We start from the raw sequence: 17,142 nt of genomic DNA on the forward strand, positions 1-17,142 counted from the left end.
TCAGCCAAGACTGGGTGAGCAGTTCAATCTCACAAGCGATACAATGGTCGATGCGGTACAATGGTCTATGGTCGAGTCGATAGTCAATGGTCGAGTCGATGGTGAAATAAAGACAATGGTCCACATTACGAATTCAGTGGGAGCCGACAACATGAAAGTTAAGTGGGAGTATTGGATTCATGTACGAGTTATATTAAAAGAAAATTACTTTTTCACTCCTATTGCATTTGAATCACTAGGTAGCATGGGTCCAGAAACTAGAATATTTATAAAGAAATTAGGATCATTGATGCGACGGGCTTCCGGTGAATCGCGTTCTATGGATTACCTATTACAGAAGGTTTCTATTGCCATTCAACGAAGGAACGCTAGCTGCATTTTGGGAACATTAGGAACGAATAGAATTGATGATTTTTATTTATTGTAAACTTGTTTTTTGAAAAGATCGTTTTTTTGCTGGTTGCGCCTAGCAGCCTTTTTTTTCGCTATATTGAATAAATCATTGTAAGTTATATGAATTGAGTGGGAGTGTTGGAGTTATATAATTAATATAACTCGAACACTAGAATAGTAGCCTAATGAAATGGATATCAACGTAGTAGACTTAGAATTAGGTATAAATACGATGCTTTGTTCATAGAACAAGTCACTCTCTAATAAACGTTCAAAGTGTGAACATTTTAGTTCTATTAGAAGTCCGGATTGGAATCCGTGAAATTCCAACAGACCTATCGTCCTGACTTGAACAAACGCTTGGCGGTTATTTGTCTAAAGTATATTTTCTGATGGTAAGGAAAAGAACCAAAGGTTCAGTAGTCCTTTGTCTCATGGTTTTGGAAACAGACTATCCTACCCTGGTACATTAAAATCTAATACAGCAACACAATGGAATGTTACTTTCGTTGCTTTTAACCGAACAGTTTTCTTTCACAGAACTTTATAGTTTTTGCCCCCCGCGCAAACTATAAGCCGTCTATTGATCCAATACTGAACAATTTCTTCTTTCTATAAACAACACCACGCGCACCAAGAATAAACACCAAACCCGAGAAGTGTGTATGTTCTCCGTTTGTAATAAACCATAAATTACGTCACTTTTACTTCGTCTTTGTCGAATTAATATTTTTATTCTAAATTCATATAGTTATACATGAATGAATGACCTAGATTTTTCTAGTGATTTTGTGCATGTGGTGTGATTTTTGATTTGTATATGGATTTTTCCGTATACTTTGTTTTAGCCCATTTTCTCTCCATTCAAAAATAAAGAATTTTTTTTTGTTCGCCTTAATTACTTATGTATATCAGACCTATGTACATTAAAAAAAGAAAGAAAGAATTTTGTACATGTGCCGAGTGAATACGAATTATATATATCCCAAAAAAGGTCGACTATATGGAAAAAAGGTTAAACTACATAATAATGAGTCTTTGTTTTCGGTTGACTGATGATTTTATTCCGTATAACTTTATTATTATATATACGCCGTCGTAATGTCGACTCTGGTTAAAAATAAGAACCAGCTGGTTGTATTAGGTCATATCATAGCTGGGTATCACGATTTATATATATATACGAATTTATAGCATTAGATGGTATTTTATCATACGACGCGACATTACATATTTATGGAAGGTGCCACGGTGTCTGTATGCCAAAATTAATTACACATATTTTGCGCATGTTAAATTTTATTGAATTGACAAAATGTGTTGATTATTTGTATTAGCAAAGCACATACACACAATATATTGGAAGACATACTATACACGTCTGTTGTGTACATTGTGCTTGGTTATTTCCCAAATTTATCATTAATTTGATCATTTCCATTTTGTCCAATGCAATGAGAAATGCTAATGTTGAAAGAACAATTAGCACGATTGCGAAATTGATTTTTCAATTTGGAATTTTTCTAAAAATAAAACTGGTATCGCATTCAAATATGTCCTTGTTTAATTGACATTTTATTCAATGTCTCGTTAGCATTCGAATGATTGAAAAGCACATTCGAATATTTGACTCTGGTATCCTATTCATATTAAGCTAATTTATCAGTGACAACGAAGAAAAAATCAACGATGAGCTCTGGCTAGTGTTCGCTTAAATAGCGAAACGTATGTCACAACTAACAGGCACGGACTGGCCATACTGGACTTCCAAGCGATGTACGCTGGCTTGTTTTAAATTTTGAAAGAGTGAAGGGTCTCTCAAAAATTCTCTTCATACACCGCTCTTCGCAGCCGGTCCTGGCAACCTAGGAAGTAAAAGATTGTGTATGGCACACTAGTAGATACTTTAAGCAGGAGAAGTATCGGACCTAATAGTAATAAGGTCATTTTGTGCTTGCTGTAATAGCATTGTCATCTGTTATCGACACCGACTACAACAATGAGCAATTACCTATCGCTTTTCTTCTCTTATATTGCAAAATGATTGCTTGAACAAATGAAGTAGAAGATTTTGTATAAAAAATCAATTTTGAAACTCTGGAGTTTGAGTAAAAGAAGTGACCGACTACAAGAAAAGCTATTGATCCGAGGCGAAGCCGAGGTTAATAATAACTTAAATATTCAACTTTTCGTCCCTATGATTTTATATGCATTGAGTGTGAGCTCGTTAGCCTATTTTTCTGTTGTATCTAGTAGTAAACTAAATCATTTACGACCCAAGAGAAAACAAACGAATGTAAAGCTCATTTATGCTTACTAAATGAACCAACAATCATTTTCTCAATATTGTAATTGTATTGCAATCGACTATATAATGTTAAACGATTCTTAAATGTACACACAACGAACATTTTCAAAGAACGAAAAATGTCTGGAATTTATTATGGCAAATTGGGATAAGCAGATAATAAACGTCCATTATACCAGTTCTATATGATGCAAGTAATTCTCAGTAATCGATTTCCAAATAGATGTACGTACACACACACAAAGTCTGTTTTAAATCCATGAACAATAATTCATCGAGTTACGAAATATTCAAAATCGATAATTTCTGAAGATAAAAATAGTTTTTTTTTTTAATATTCACATAAGTGATCTGGGAAGCCAGTGCAGAATGGCACTTTTAAATCAATTTCAATTCTCGATTGGTGTGGACGTGTAATCATTGAAAGTATTCGACTTTTTATTGTCTATTATAAAAAAGACGTTTTATAAGATGGCCTGCAGTAAAACTTCTTCGTCTCCTTTTTTTAATTAAACACACCATGCTACTATGTAAGTTCATTGGAAAGTGTACGAGAGAATCGTTAAAAAAACCTATCTAGAGCAATAGCCATAAAAATTGATTAATTGAATTTGGACATATAATCGGAACAAACTTGTAATAAAAATGTAGTTTGAATACTTTGAAAGACTATGTAATTTCGCTGCGATGGATTTATATTGTAGCCGAATTAAATGACATTGTATTATTCACAATGAGTTAATTTCGTTGGCGAGCAGATTATCGAGAAAAAAATAATAAAATTTTATTCCATCAGGGATGTGTTTAACGAATTATAATTAATCCACCAGATAATCACTTATTAAAGACAACAAACACGACCGAAACAATTTGTTCAATGTAAACAGAACGGTTTTTTTTTTACTCCTCTTGTTGTTTAAACCGATTTGTTTATCCGAACTTAAATAATCATAACCCACGAATATATATTTTCGGTGCTCAACAATGTATACGTACATGATATGCGCACAAAAATATCTCATTCGAATATAATATTCTCACAAAGTAAAGTGAAAACATAATCACACACACGTTTCATACATAAATTATAGGTCATTTTCAATTTGAAATGATATTTACATTAATGAAGTTATTATTTAAATTCATATTTACATTTACGATCCACTGTAATGATAAAGCAGACCGCATCGACAACAGTATAATCGTAATTTTCGTAAATAAACATTTGTTGATTCCATTTTCAAGAAAATTGGGTGGTAAGGTAAATGCGGTTTTTCGGACGGTTTCTTGTTTAGCCATTGCGAAAATATCAGTTAGTGTCGCACATTGAATGTCTGGAGAGGTAGGAGAGGTTCAGAAAAATCGAAATTCGTCAACACTTAGCTCAAATAAGGTTGAAAAACTTCTGTTTCTTCTTGAATTTTGTCAAAATCAGTTCTCTTCTGCTCAGCCTTAGGAGGAATGTGGGTAAGCCTCAGATACTTTGATCCCTAGGAAGAATCTAAATGATTTTTAAAATGACTATCGTTTTCGCCTGTCACTTCTTTTATTCAAACTCTAAAGTTTCAATTGATTTTTTACACAAATCTTCTACTTCATTTGTTTAAGCAATAATTTGGCAACGTAAGAGAAGAATAGCCAGAGTTAACTGCTCATTATTATAGTCGGTGTCGCTAACAGATGAAAGATAACAGATAACAGAATTTAACCCCAAAATTATGAGTAGTCTTGAAATTTCTAAAAGTTCTTAAAAATTCCCAAAGTTGTTAAATTTAAGAATTTATTTCCTAAAAATTCTTAAAATTGGTAATCTACGCAAAAGCACGCAAAAAGTGTTACTTTTAAAGGAAAAATTGGTCTGTGAGTCATACCTTCACCCGCTTGGAGAATCCTGTGCAGATTACATAAATTTACACAATCTGCAAAGGTTTCTCCAAGTGGGATAACTTATCAGCCACAAACCAATTGTTCCTTTAAAAGTAACACATTTTTGCGTTATTTAATGGTTTTACTTTCTCAAAAAACGATTTTGATTAAGAGAAATCATCAAAAAACGAATATTTTCCCGCCTAAATGTAGGCTACAAATTTGAAAAGAGTCAATTGCTCTTAAGAGCGCTCACACCTTAGCAATTTTCTAGCCTACATTTGTGCGCAAAAATATTTGTTTTTTGATGATTTCTCTAAATCAATTTTTTTTTTTTTTGAAAAAGCAAAGCCATTAAAGCACGCAAAAAAGTGTTAGTTTTAAAGGAAAAAATGGTTTGGAGAAAATTGTGCAGATTAAATTTTACACAATCTGCAAAGGTTTCTCCAAGTGGGATAAGTTATTAGCAACAAACCAATTTTTCCTTTAAAAGTAATACATTTTTGCGTGCTTTAACGGTTTCAATTTTTAGGAAAAATATTTTAGTTCAAAGAAGTCATCAAAAAACGAATATTTTTGCGCAAAAATGTAGGCTAGAAATTTGCCAAGGGGTGAGCGCTCTTAATAAAAATTCTAAAAATTTTTTTTTTAAGAATCCACGAAAAAGTTCCGAATAATAAGACCTGAATTGCATTAAAATATTGGTAAAAGAACACATTTCAATGGTCATCCCAGAAAAATAATTCCTCGAGTATAATTTCCCTAATAACGACTACCTATGGATGATGGGATTGCTGTATTCATATACACAGGCACACAAAAAATAACCTTCCCTGTATGACAACGTATGTCCGTAATCATCCACCAACTTTCACATAATCAGTAGTTTTGTTTTCTTTATTATTATTTATGTTAGCTGATGTCTCCACAAGTCTTCATTGCTGTATGTTTGATGTCGTACACCATTATAACATACATCTCGCATATATTGTTCATCCCATGTTCTATGCTTAAACTTATTTGCTAAACTTCTTTTCCTTTTCATTGGCTTGACTTGATTCTTTTCTGCTTGTTTTTTTGTTAACTATAAATTTTGAGTTTGTTGTATACATTTTTATTTGACTTTCAAAATGCTGACAACGTATGTTTACGAACAAAGCTTATTTGTAATTCGGAACAATGGTTTTGATTCATCGAGTGGAATGAGGATTGTTTTTTTGTGTTACGAGTTAGAATCGTGATATTTTTCAGTATTTTCTGTTCACTAAAAACGAGATCAATAAGACATTGATGCTAAGATTGATTTATTGTCCGAATGATACAATTTTGATTCGACAGTGGCAATTATTTTCGATGGACAAATACACATCACTCCTGACAACATCTCTAATGAATGAAACTGTTAAGACTTTATCTCAATTAATCATCTTACGATTCATGGTTTTTTTTTGCGGAACGTTCTCAAAGGCACGCGTCGACGCGTTCCATTCCCCTTTCCCCCCGATGATGTTCAAGAAATTTTGTTTAATAAACAGAATAAATTTGGTTTCCACATCAAATTACCGATAAAATCAAAATTAATCTGAAGAACATAATTTGTTGACATATTTTGTGCTCCATCTCAGTTCGTACGGCTGTTCGTTGTACAATATATATATATACGCGGGGCAAATATATACCAACCATAATACCATATACATCCACATCGTCTAACGACTAGCTGAATATTTACGTTTGTTTCCATTGAGGAAAAAGAGCCCTTCAAAAATCTAATTACACTTTTGTTGAAAATGCAAATTTTCTACTCGTGAATTTAGTGTGGTTCGGGAGTGTGCATGATGCGAATTAACAATGAATGATAAAAAAAGATGTGACAATGTCATGCATATAAAATTGCCTACGGAAGAGACGATTTATTAATTTATACAGAGATAATAACTGGATTAGGTGCGCTAAGTCATTATTGGGCGGTGTGAGTGTCAATTATATACTTGTGTAAGCCGATTTTCACAGATTGATATAGCGAGATAGACACAGAGATTGTAATTTACTGATACGTTGATACATCGTTACGAATCCAAACAACTTATGTTTACACTTAATTACTGGAGAATTTAACCGAGTGTTTGTTTGTTCTATCATTATGATTCCTCTTCCACTTCAATTGCTATGGATTCTCCTATAGGTTACAAAATTACCTATGTCAATTACATGACACTGTGCAGAGTGCAGGGACTTCATTTATTAACTTTCTCAATCCTTCTTTAATTTTAAATGTTGCGAGGCCGAGAATCGTATGCGCAGAATCCACCTTAGGCATAAATTAGGAACAAACTCCATCAAAAAACGCATTGGGTTTGTAGAACAAAGGCACGGTCTAAAGAGGCGCCAATTTGAAATGGCGCATCCGAGGGGTGACTCACTTCTAGTTTAAATGGATTTAATGGATTAAATGGATTAAATGGAAGTGCGTCACCCCTCGGGCGCATCAGGCTTCACATGATCGCCCAGTAAGGCCAGTTGGGTGGCAATGTCGACAAGTGAGATTTTCCCCAACAGTTTCAACTAGTGTCAAAATCTATGGTGACACCAATTATTTGATAAGCTTTTCCACCCTTGTATCGAAATGAATGACATTTTCGTGGTAACGAGTAATTTCGCGCCGCGCGAGATTACACATATTATAGTGGAATTTCGCGCCCATACATTTTTCAATGGCTATCTTGATTTAGAGAATTTTTACGATTACCTGGCGATAAATTGGCGGTAGATTCAGTTGAGTATCAGGCACATAAATTTTGGAGATGCGAATTTTATTCTAACACCCTAGAGCTTTGTATCAGGGATACCGGTATCCTTAGAAAGTGTGGATTTTCCTTTTACAAAACGTTAGGATACCAGTATCCCAACTGAGATACACGTATGTTGTATCAAGGATACCGGTATCCCGACATAGAAAGTGTGGATTTTCCTTTTACAAAACGTTAGGATATCGGTATCCCAACTGAGATACACGTATGTTGTATCAAGGATACCGGTATACCGACATAGAAAGTGTGGATTTTCCTTTTACAAAACGTTAGGATATCGGTATCCCAACTGAGATACACGTATGTTGTATCAAGGATACCGGTATACCGACATAGAAAGTGTGGATTTTCCTTTTACAAAACGTTAGGATACCAGTATCCCAACTGAGATACACGTATTTTGCATCAAAGATACCGGTATCCTTACTCAGAAAAAGTGGATTTTCCTTTTACAAAATGTTAGGATGCCTGCATCGCAACTGAGACGTTGCGAGATTCCTACCAGCAAGAAATTCCTTATGGGCGCGAAATTACACCAATAAAGTAGGAATTTCGCGTGGCTACTACTAGCCATTTTCGTTTATTGTTAATTGAGTCTCAATTCCGGCGTTGTCTATTGCAGTTGTCAATTGAAAGTGTGCACATCGTGGCACAGGTTTAATTTTGTAGAACTCGTCCTGATTATTTATACTCGCTCCGCTTCGACAAGTGCTTCAACACAGTGCACACATTTTACTATTTTGTACGAATTACTTTTTGGCTACGTCCTAGGCCCCGTCGTTGATTATCAGCATTTCTGGTTGTTTGAACAGTCATACATTCGTTAAAAAAATGCAAATTTAAAGGACTGATAATTGAATTACGTCGAGAATTTTCTAGAGGAAATTAATAATTAAAAGAGAGTTTGGAATCGGAAATTATTTGTAGGATGCAATTTACGAGAGACTCTAATTTTAGAATTATAACAGAGTAGCATGACCCGGTCATAAGGTATTCTCATAAATAAATTATTGGCATGATGGTGAAGTGATCTGGTGAACTATTAAAAATTGAAATTGATTTTAAGTTGTCGTAACGATATTTCAATAAAAGTTCCTTTCATTATACATTTTTAATAAACTCATTGACATCTTAATAAAATACGACTTCTAATACAATCTTTCTCTCTGTACAGATTTTATGTATTGTCACCGCGTTTCCTATATATATGTAAATAAAGTGTAATAATAGCAGATTTATATTTTATAAAACCACCATAAACATAAAATAAATAGCAAAAGGCATTAAAATATGAACTTGTGATTGACGTTGACATGCGTTCGCATGGATAACCATCACCCAAATAAACAGCAAATAGCATACATTTTACACAGCCGAGAAGCAGTGATTTTGTTTTTCCAACATATATGTTGTGTATGCACGTTACGTATATTCACCGAGAGTAGAGAGTGTAAGTATTAAATGTGATGTGATGGAAAACTTCATATTTTATATTTTATATAGAAAGCGGCATAGGAAAAAAAAAGGATTATGTATCGGGATTGAGGATTATGTACTGTGTGTGAAAAAGGTATCGACGAAGTATTACATCGTCTATAAATATAATATATAAATTTAGCCATAAAAACATGTGAAAAGTGCTGTATTATATTTTTATATTAAATGCTGAAATCGGGTTTTCGTGTTTTGTTATTTACAAATATACATTTTCTCTAAAAAAAAATTTTTTCCCCGATTTTTATTTACGATATAATTTAACAGAGAGCAAAAAAAAAACGCACACATCGAATTCAGGGCGAAAATATGTATAAAACAACATGCGAAAGATCCATCTAATAGAGATAACAGAATGAGCACATTGACTAGGACATATTTTTATGGAGATGTGTGACAATTTTTAAATTTGAATTGATCACATGTGTCACATTGGTTCGGGGTTTTTCGATTCGATAAATTTGTTTTTAGGCTAAGTATATTGTGACTTTTTGTTATGGTTCCTTGTGCAATTGGATTTTTTATATTTTTGCAATTTATTTTCGATTATTTTTATCGAATCATTTTTTTAAAAAAAGTCTCGAAAAATGACATTGGACAATTCGATTAATATATTGTTGTCAAGGAACTTTTTTTTTTGACAAAATCCAGTGGAAGTCTCGTGTTAAAAATTTTCCTTTCGCCAATTATCGGGAAGAATCGGACTAGCTGATTATAACTTCCCTTGCAAGACGTGTCAACATTAATATGAAAAAATGCATTGACAATCCCCGCAAGATAAGTTATAGTTAAGTGGTCTTCGGTTCTCCTGCTCTTATCACAACAGTCTTTACTAAAAACTCGACACCGGGCTAGTTTTGGTTTTAATATTTGGAAGGTGTCAAAAAACAGGATTTGATAAATTGGATCCAGTACCTAAAAACCTATATTAATTAACAGTTTCACACAAGACTGCTGCTGACATCTAGGCTTTTTTCGTGTCAAATTAAAAAAACTTTAATTCGGAGGTGGTTATCCTGTTACTTTGACCCGAGAACGCCTCTGAGTTATCGGTTCTTGAAGAAAAGGAAGCAGTTTTAAATTGGAATGTGTTGGAAATTAACCTACGAAGTACTAATTCCACTTTGAAGAAGAAGAAAAACGAAGAAAGACAGGCCCGGACTGGCCATACGGTGGATTCGGGGGATTCCCGATGGGCCTTTTGGATTTTTGTATGAGAATTTTTAATTTGTGGGCCTTTTTAAATTGAGTTACACGTAGCCCCCGATGGGCTTTTTCGAGCAAGTCCGGTACTGAAGAAAGAACATTCATAGAAAATCCTGTGTTAGCCGAAAGAAAATCAAATAAAAAGACGAAAACACTTGAAAATTGGACAAAAAAAATTAAGAGGTTGATCATCTCTCTGCCACTGTCGACATGGCCTGATGAGATATGGATTATTTTTGAACCGTAAGATGCTTTATCACATATCTCACAGTTCGAAACAGTGGCAGAAACAATTTCGGTCTAAAAAAAATCCATCCAGAATCAGTAAAAAGTCATCTGAAAATCCTTGGAAAACTTTTTACTACCACTGCAACTGATTAAAAAGCACAAGTCCCTTGATTCTGTCACCGGTTCTCAAGATGCCACTATTTCATCTACTAGACTAGATATTACTCTAGTGTGTGGAAATCAGATCCACCATTTGTTAACGACAACAATGATGCAATAACCGGTGATCTGTAAGACTGCGTTTTATAGCAAAGTGCATGTCACAGCAAATGAAGTAAAAGATTTTGTTTTAATCAGTTGAAACGTCAAAAGAAGTAGTAGATTCAATAATTATTTAAATTTTATGATAGATAGGTTGAATGCCACTCAGTTCAAACCACTTTTGATGTTTTTTGTTGTTGTGGTGAGCGAGTCATTCGTTATCCATACCTTGAAGAACTTTCACTAAAAAAATCAAATTTTCATTGGTGAATAGGAATAATAATATCTCATGAATCACATTGTGGTTAGGTTGAGTAGAAAACTTTTGAAAGCGTTCGTCGGTCAACAATAAGACATTAATAGTTGGTAATTATCTATCTAGAGAAAAAAAAAATTGAAACAGAAATTCATTGAAACCAGCAATTATACTTGAACTTTCGTGACATTTTTCGTACACAGTTTTTTTTTAACGACTTGCACTAGATCCCAAAGTGAGTCGTTCGTACCAGCTTTTTTTTCGCTGTTATATTTATATGAAAAGGTAACGTTCTTGAATAAATTAAGATCAATTTAAATTCGCTGAATTTATTCATAGAATAAAATCGCTTACATAGAACAATTTTACCTTCAAATTCAATTGAAAATCATTATTTGACGAGTCAACGTAAGTACATATTTTGAAAATGAAAGACTAAAGTGCCATTAGAGATAAAATATATATGAAAGCTGAAAACTTCACTTCAATACACATTTGCATATAAAATCAATTTTTTTTCTTCGGTGCTCGGGAATGAAAGTCGAGTCCACGAGTTAAGATATCTCATTGCAGGAAATATAACTGTACCAAAGACGTTGAGGAGATGTAGTTTTTCGACAAGTTTCAAAATAACTTTTGATAAAAAGAAATGTTTTTTTTTGTTGTTGAATGAAATAACGAAGAGCATTACCGAAGCCGAGTGACGAAAAGAATGCATTGGTGTACATTGTACACATTGAGATTGTGTAGAGAACAAGAAGTAATGAGTTTCTTGTTGTTATTCAACGAAAATATAATTTACGAAAAATGCAATCTCACAACCTTAACATTCACCGTATTCACGGATGCGTGTGCTTCCAATTTATAGTAATTTTACTCTTCTTTATAGTATTTTCGTTGAAAATATGTTGATTGAATGAGAATTTACATTGGGTGGTGTGGCATAGCCGCCGGTAAAATATACGATTCGTTGTGCAGATTTTTTGTGCCAATTTTAATTCGTTGGACAGTAGTAATGGAATTAGAGAAAACTTACCCAAAACGATTCCGCTAGGCTCAACCAAATAAAAAATTAAAATAACATAAAACTCGGTCGCAGCGTCAGATCAATTAATTAATTCAAAAACGTGTGTTGAGACGAAAAATAGAAAACCACTTTGAGTAGGTGTGCAAAGAAAAACGAAAGATTTGCTGAATTAAATAACAAAAAAACTCTGAAAGAGCTGGTAACCATGCACTGAAACCACATTCAATTTATGCAGACATTGCACATTATTCAGTCACTTAGTCCGACAGCGAGTGAGTGAAAAAAAAGAACGATAAATGAGTCAGAAAGCGTGAAATTAAAATACGAAAAAAAAAGTCCAACTCTTTCAAAGATTGAAGACAAAAAAAAATTGTGTTACCCACTTACAAGAAATGCGTATAGGTGGATAATGTTTATTTAAAGTGTGTGTATGTGTGGCTGTGCGTACATCTGTGTGTGCGAGTATATGGCTTATAAAAAACACCGGTCAAATGTTATGAATTTTAAATTAGATTTTTACTCGAGGTTTTTTTTATGTAATTTTCATTCCGTATAATCTCAACGCAGCCGTTTCGGTTTTATTTCGATCCAAAAAAATGTGTACAAATAAATCGATAACCGCAAAAATGGTCGAGTAAAATGATTTCGTTGGGTCTTTGCTGAGTTATTATCAGTCAGTCTTTCGACAGAAAACAATAAAAAAAAGTTTCAGCCGAATTTTTCAACCGAACTAAACGTTACGTATACACATTCAAAGTGTGTATATACGACGACTCTTTCAGTCGGTGTAATCTTAAACTAAACGAATTTCTTATCTTCAACGCAGAAATTGAAGAAAAATTTCGTTTTCATTCATTTTTTTCCGTCATACAAAAAGTCTAACCGTTCGTGATATCACATTAAGTACTTGAGAATGGAATATTATTACATCGCATTTTATATCTTCAATGTAGAGTTACTCCGTACGAATGGTAGATTGTTATTAAATGACAGTCGTAGAAAATAGTTATTGGTTTCACTGGAAACTATAAATTTGATAAAAGCTCATACGTCAGAAAGTATATAAACTCGATTAAAGTGGGTGGGATAACGGAAATCACTCAAATCATTTCCCCATTAGACTGTTTATTATTTTGCTCTCTGTTGGTAATGGCATTTTAAAGACGCAGCACTTCCAGCCATACTTAAAATCTAGCTTACCAATCTTCACCATTAAGAATCGGTTCAAACTCTTTGGAGCTGACTCTCTTTTACTGTAACATGAAATCTGCAGCAGTAAATGTTTGATTTCTTGAAATTACGTTGGTGAAAACTCATAAGCGGATTCTGTGTAATTAAACTTCTATCGAAAATTAATTCAAGTTACAAATGTGACAGAGTCGTTCAAGCAACTTGGAATGTTTTTATGCAAAGCACTTCAAGCACAATTGGTACTCTAAATAGGATACTGAAACTGGACAGTGTATCGAACAAATTTTGACACTGTAAAAAAAATTCGGACATTTTTTTCATACTAAGAAGTACTCTATTTGACAGCTGTCATTAATAGAACTTTTGCTTGAAGTGCGTTGTTTTATGACGAAATTGAAAGACATAAATTGAATGACAGCATCAGCTGTTTTTCCTTTATGTGAAATACGTACGAGTGTGGTAAGTGTAAAACAGTATAAAGACGCGTTAACAGTTGCTGAAACATGTCTGAATTTCACTGACGTCTCCTGTATGAAGCTGTGTGCGTTTCTTATAGGTCTTCAGTTTCATCACAATATATTGTAACTTACAATTTGTAAGGGGCATTTTGTTGGTTCGATATGATTGATTGTTGGATTGTGATCACTTCATACAAAAATTGCACCATACAGTATGATCTGGGTGCAAATGACCGGCAGTCTCAAGACGAGTAACCATAGTATCTTCTCTGAGAAATGTGTTTACAACACGTCACATCTAGATTGTTTCTGAAAGCCCAACAACTGGTGGATTAGGTGCAGGTGTCCATTGCTACTACTAGATTCGTCTACTGCTTACATCAATGAGTAGAACTAATTTCGATATTGTACAATCGTCTATGGCATACCTTCTATAATGTTGTCCCATTCAATTTCATTCGAATCAAGCGTGAAACAAGCCACGAGTCATAAGTAGCTAGTCAACTGTTCGCGTCGAATGTCGCTATGATCGTAATTCAATCACAACGCACAATGTCTTAGAGCATTTCGATTTCAAATTTTTTTTTGGTTCGTACAACATACAATAACGATTCTTAACTAAGAACTACAAAGGCTGCCATTTAAACGAATCGTTCGAGTTCTCTGTATCAAGGTCGTATCAAACGGAGCTAAAAATTAAGAATATTAAAATTGTAACCTCGAGCAGCGAAAACGTATAATCGTTTGGCTCTCTGTTAAAAATTGAACAATGAATTGAATGAGTCGTTAAATGAATTCGTACATCGAATAACGTTTTTTTTTGTTGTTTGGAAGCGCCCAAGAAATGATATTAAATGACAAGCGTTGTTAGGCAAACACTTTTCTGTTATCGTTTGTTCGAGAAACTTTTTTTTTATAAAACGAAAAAATTGTCACAGCCATAAATATATTACCTATGGGATGATATATATATATATATAATGAGAGATAGTGATAATATGTGTGCTCTGTTGTAGTGGACTAGGTGTAACCTCTAATCTTGAAATAAACATTTATTTTGACAAGATGCAAAAAGACACGACAAATACAACAAGACCAACAAAATAAATAATAATAAAAAAACGAACGAGAAAAGTAATTTAAAAAAAAAACGAATTCACTTACATTAGTTTACCGCGAGAAAATTTGCAGTGTTGTTTTTGTTTGGACTCGGTTCTTCAAAACTTGTAAAAAAAAAGTTTTTTTTTTTCTGTTATTTTTTACAAATTTTTTTTCCTCGACTTATTTTCTGTTGTTTGACGAAGAATAAGAGAGTAATCCTTGAGTGATTTGTTTTGTTTCAAAAAAAGTATGAAGTGGCTGGCTCTTTTACTCTGTTTTTTATAACAAACTTTTCGTTGCTTGATTTTTTTTTGGTTGGTTTTACTTCTTTTTTTTTTGCTTTAATGATTTATTTCACAAGTTTTACTTTTTAATTTAATAATTTTCTGTGATGCGAGAAAAATTATTGTTCTTCTTACTCATTTAATTAAACACCATTCAACATTACTACACTGCAAGTTAGGGATAATTAGTTTGAAAAAACGAAGGTGAAATATCACTAAAATGACACACACAGAGTCGTGTTATACTTAAGTGTTTTTAGACCTAATTCACAATATAAATATTTTAATATTATGGTTAATGATGAGATAGAGAGGATTAGAACGTGATTTAATTTCTGTGATTTTCTTCTTCTTCTTTCTGACTGTCTTCTTGTGTTCTTCTTCAATAGCTTATTTAGTTTAGACAATAGACAATGGTGACTTATTTAATGTAAAATATTTGAAAAGTTAATTTTTTAAGTTTTTTTTAAATTTTTTTACTTTTTAATTATTTTCTTTTTAATTTTCAATCTGCAATATCAACTCAATATTTTGTAGTTATGGTGATAGCACAAACGCGGGATTTTACTCTTTTTCTTATTTTATTTTATTCAAACGACATTTTGATCATTCCATTAAATTTTTAATTTTTTTTTTTAAACTTTCAATTCAATTTAATCTCTTGGCAAGAATCGTTATTAATCTTTTTTTAATATTGAATAATTTGAATAGATTTTTTGTTTTAATTTTTTATTAATTTTTTATTTTTTTTATTTCACCGGATTTACATTAATAAGCAAGAAGCGGCAAATTTTTTGCGGGGATGCGAAATAGCGCGACCTCTCGTACACGTAGTCGCTCGTAGACTGACAAATTATACTGAATTTTTGCCTTTGCTTTGCCTTGTCTTGCTTTGCCTTATGTTTGAATATTTATTTTATATTTTGCGGAGCATGCTTACTAGCATAACCACTATGTGTATAGACACGACAGGAAAACTTGCAGAGTAGGTTTATGGACGGTTGTGTATATATACACACATACAAAAAAAGCAATGTTGAACGTATGCCATAAGTAAACGAAATTTTGAGAGTGAATTCTATATTGGGTTGGTATTGGGTTGGATGGTTCTCGTACATATATAATAATAAAGAAAAAACCGTTCGTGTGAGATGATGTGAAAGAGAATTATGCAAACAGATGCAAGAGCATAATAATACGGAAACTAAAAGTGAGGGGAAATTGTGTGATTCAAGTTTTCTAGCAGATTGAGACAAGGGGAAAATTGAGTACAGTACTTAAGATGCCGTTAAGTACAGAAATTAAACGTATGGGCTTCTCCGCCTTTACTGTGTTATATTAGATGATAAATAGAATTAAAATAAGCAATAGCTCTGAATATTGTTCCTTTATATACACAAACGGATGACATATAACAAATGAAGTAAAAGATTGTATATCAAATACAAAACGGCAATATTATCCAAATAAGTTATAGATTCAGTAACCATAATCATGATATACTTGCCGTCTGTTTAAAAGGTTAAAGATGACGAGAGTTTTCATGGAATACTTCAACTATTTCACAAAGAAATCATTTTTAACAAGAAACAATGAAGAAGTTGTAATTTCTGAAAGTTCATAGAAACTTATCGATGAAACTTTTGGATAATGATTTTATTTGAAGACTCGGTTAATTGGAAATTTTTGCAAATCAAACCAGAATGCAATAACTCGGATTCAAAGCACAAAAAGTCATCGACAATTTCAGACAATACTTTCTGACTATTTCCCAAATTAATCCTTGTTCATAATGTTAAGAGTCAATAAGTTATTTTGTGTGTGTTCCCCACGTTATAATTAGCGGACAAATAACTGAATAGAGAAATGTACACAGCAGAGCAAACGGCACACACAACTATTAATCATAATTCTATTACTTCGGGGGAAAATTACTTAGTTGTTTGATTAATTAATTCTTTGGGGGTATATGTGATATCCCATCGGTTGTTATTTAAATTGGATACAGCCAGTCAGCAGAGGTGTATATATGGTGTGGCCCCCTACCAAATAACCGTAATCAAATTAAAGTTATTAAGTGATTTGGCAAAGTTTTATTTTGCATTTCTGATTAATACATCGAAAAATCAATCAACGATTGGAATTCGATTATTTTTGTGCGCGTCAGTGTTTGCTGTATAATAATGATCGAAAAATTGAATTTTAATCAGTGTTACAAGCAACGGAACTTAGTTAAAATTTTCATTTTATTATTAATCG

The 17,142-nt window shown here is 32.9% G+C and overlaps 1 protein-coding gene across 11 annotated transcripts in view; it reads right to left on the minus strand.

Moving 5' to 3' along the window:
* Positions 1–17,142, minus strand: part of LOC119082642 (chromatin modification-related protein eaf-1-like) — a 269,989-nt gene that overhangs the window by 201,735 nt on the left and 51,112 nt on the right. For 3 of the 11 annotated variants that reach the window (XM_037192211.1, XM_037192219.1, XM_037192217.1), the window contains exon 1: positions 14,663–16,214. The exons of 3 other annotated variants lie outside the window; for them this stretch is intronic. The gene's annotated coding sequence lies outside the window, so the exon portion shown is untranslated. Of the gene's footprint in view, positions 1–14,662; positions 16,216–17,142 lie in introns of those variants that run through there. 5 more of the 11 variants (XM_037192221.1, XM_037192218.1, XM_037192212.1 and 2 more) reach the window with 4 other exon arrangements.

The sequence above is a fragment of the Bradysia coprophila genome, unplaced genomic scaffold, assembly GCF_014529535.1.
Source record: "Bradysia coprophila strain Holo2 unplaced genomic scaffold, BU_Bcop_v1 contig_476, whole genome shotgun sequence".
In the NCBI taxonomy this organism is placed as follows: domain Eukaryota; kingdom Metazoa; phylum Arthropoda; class Insecta; order Diptera; family Sciaridae; genus Bradysia; species Bradysia coprophila.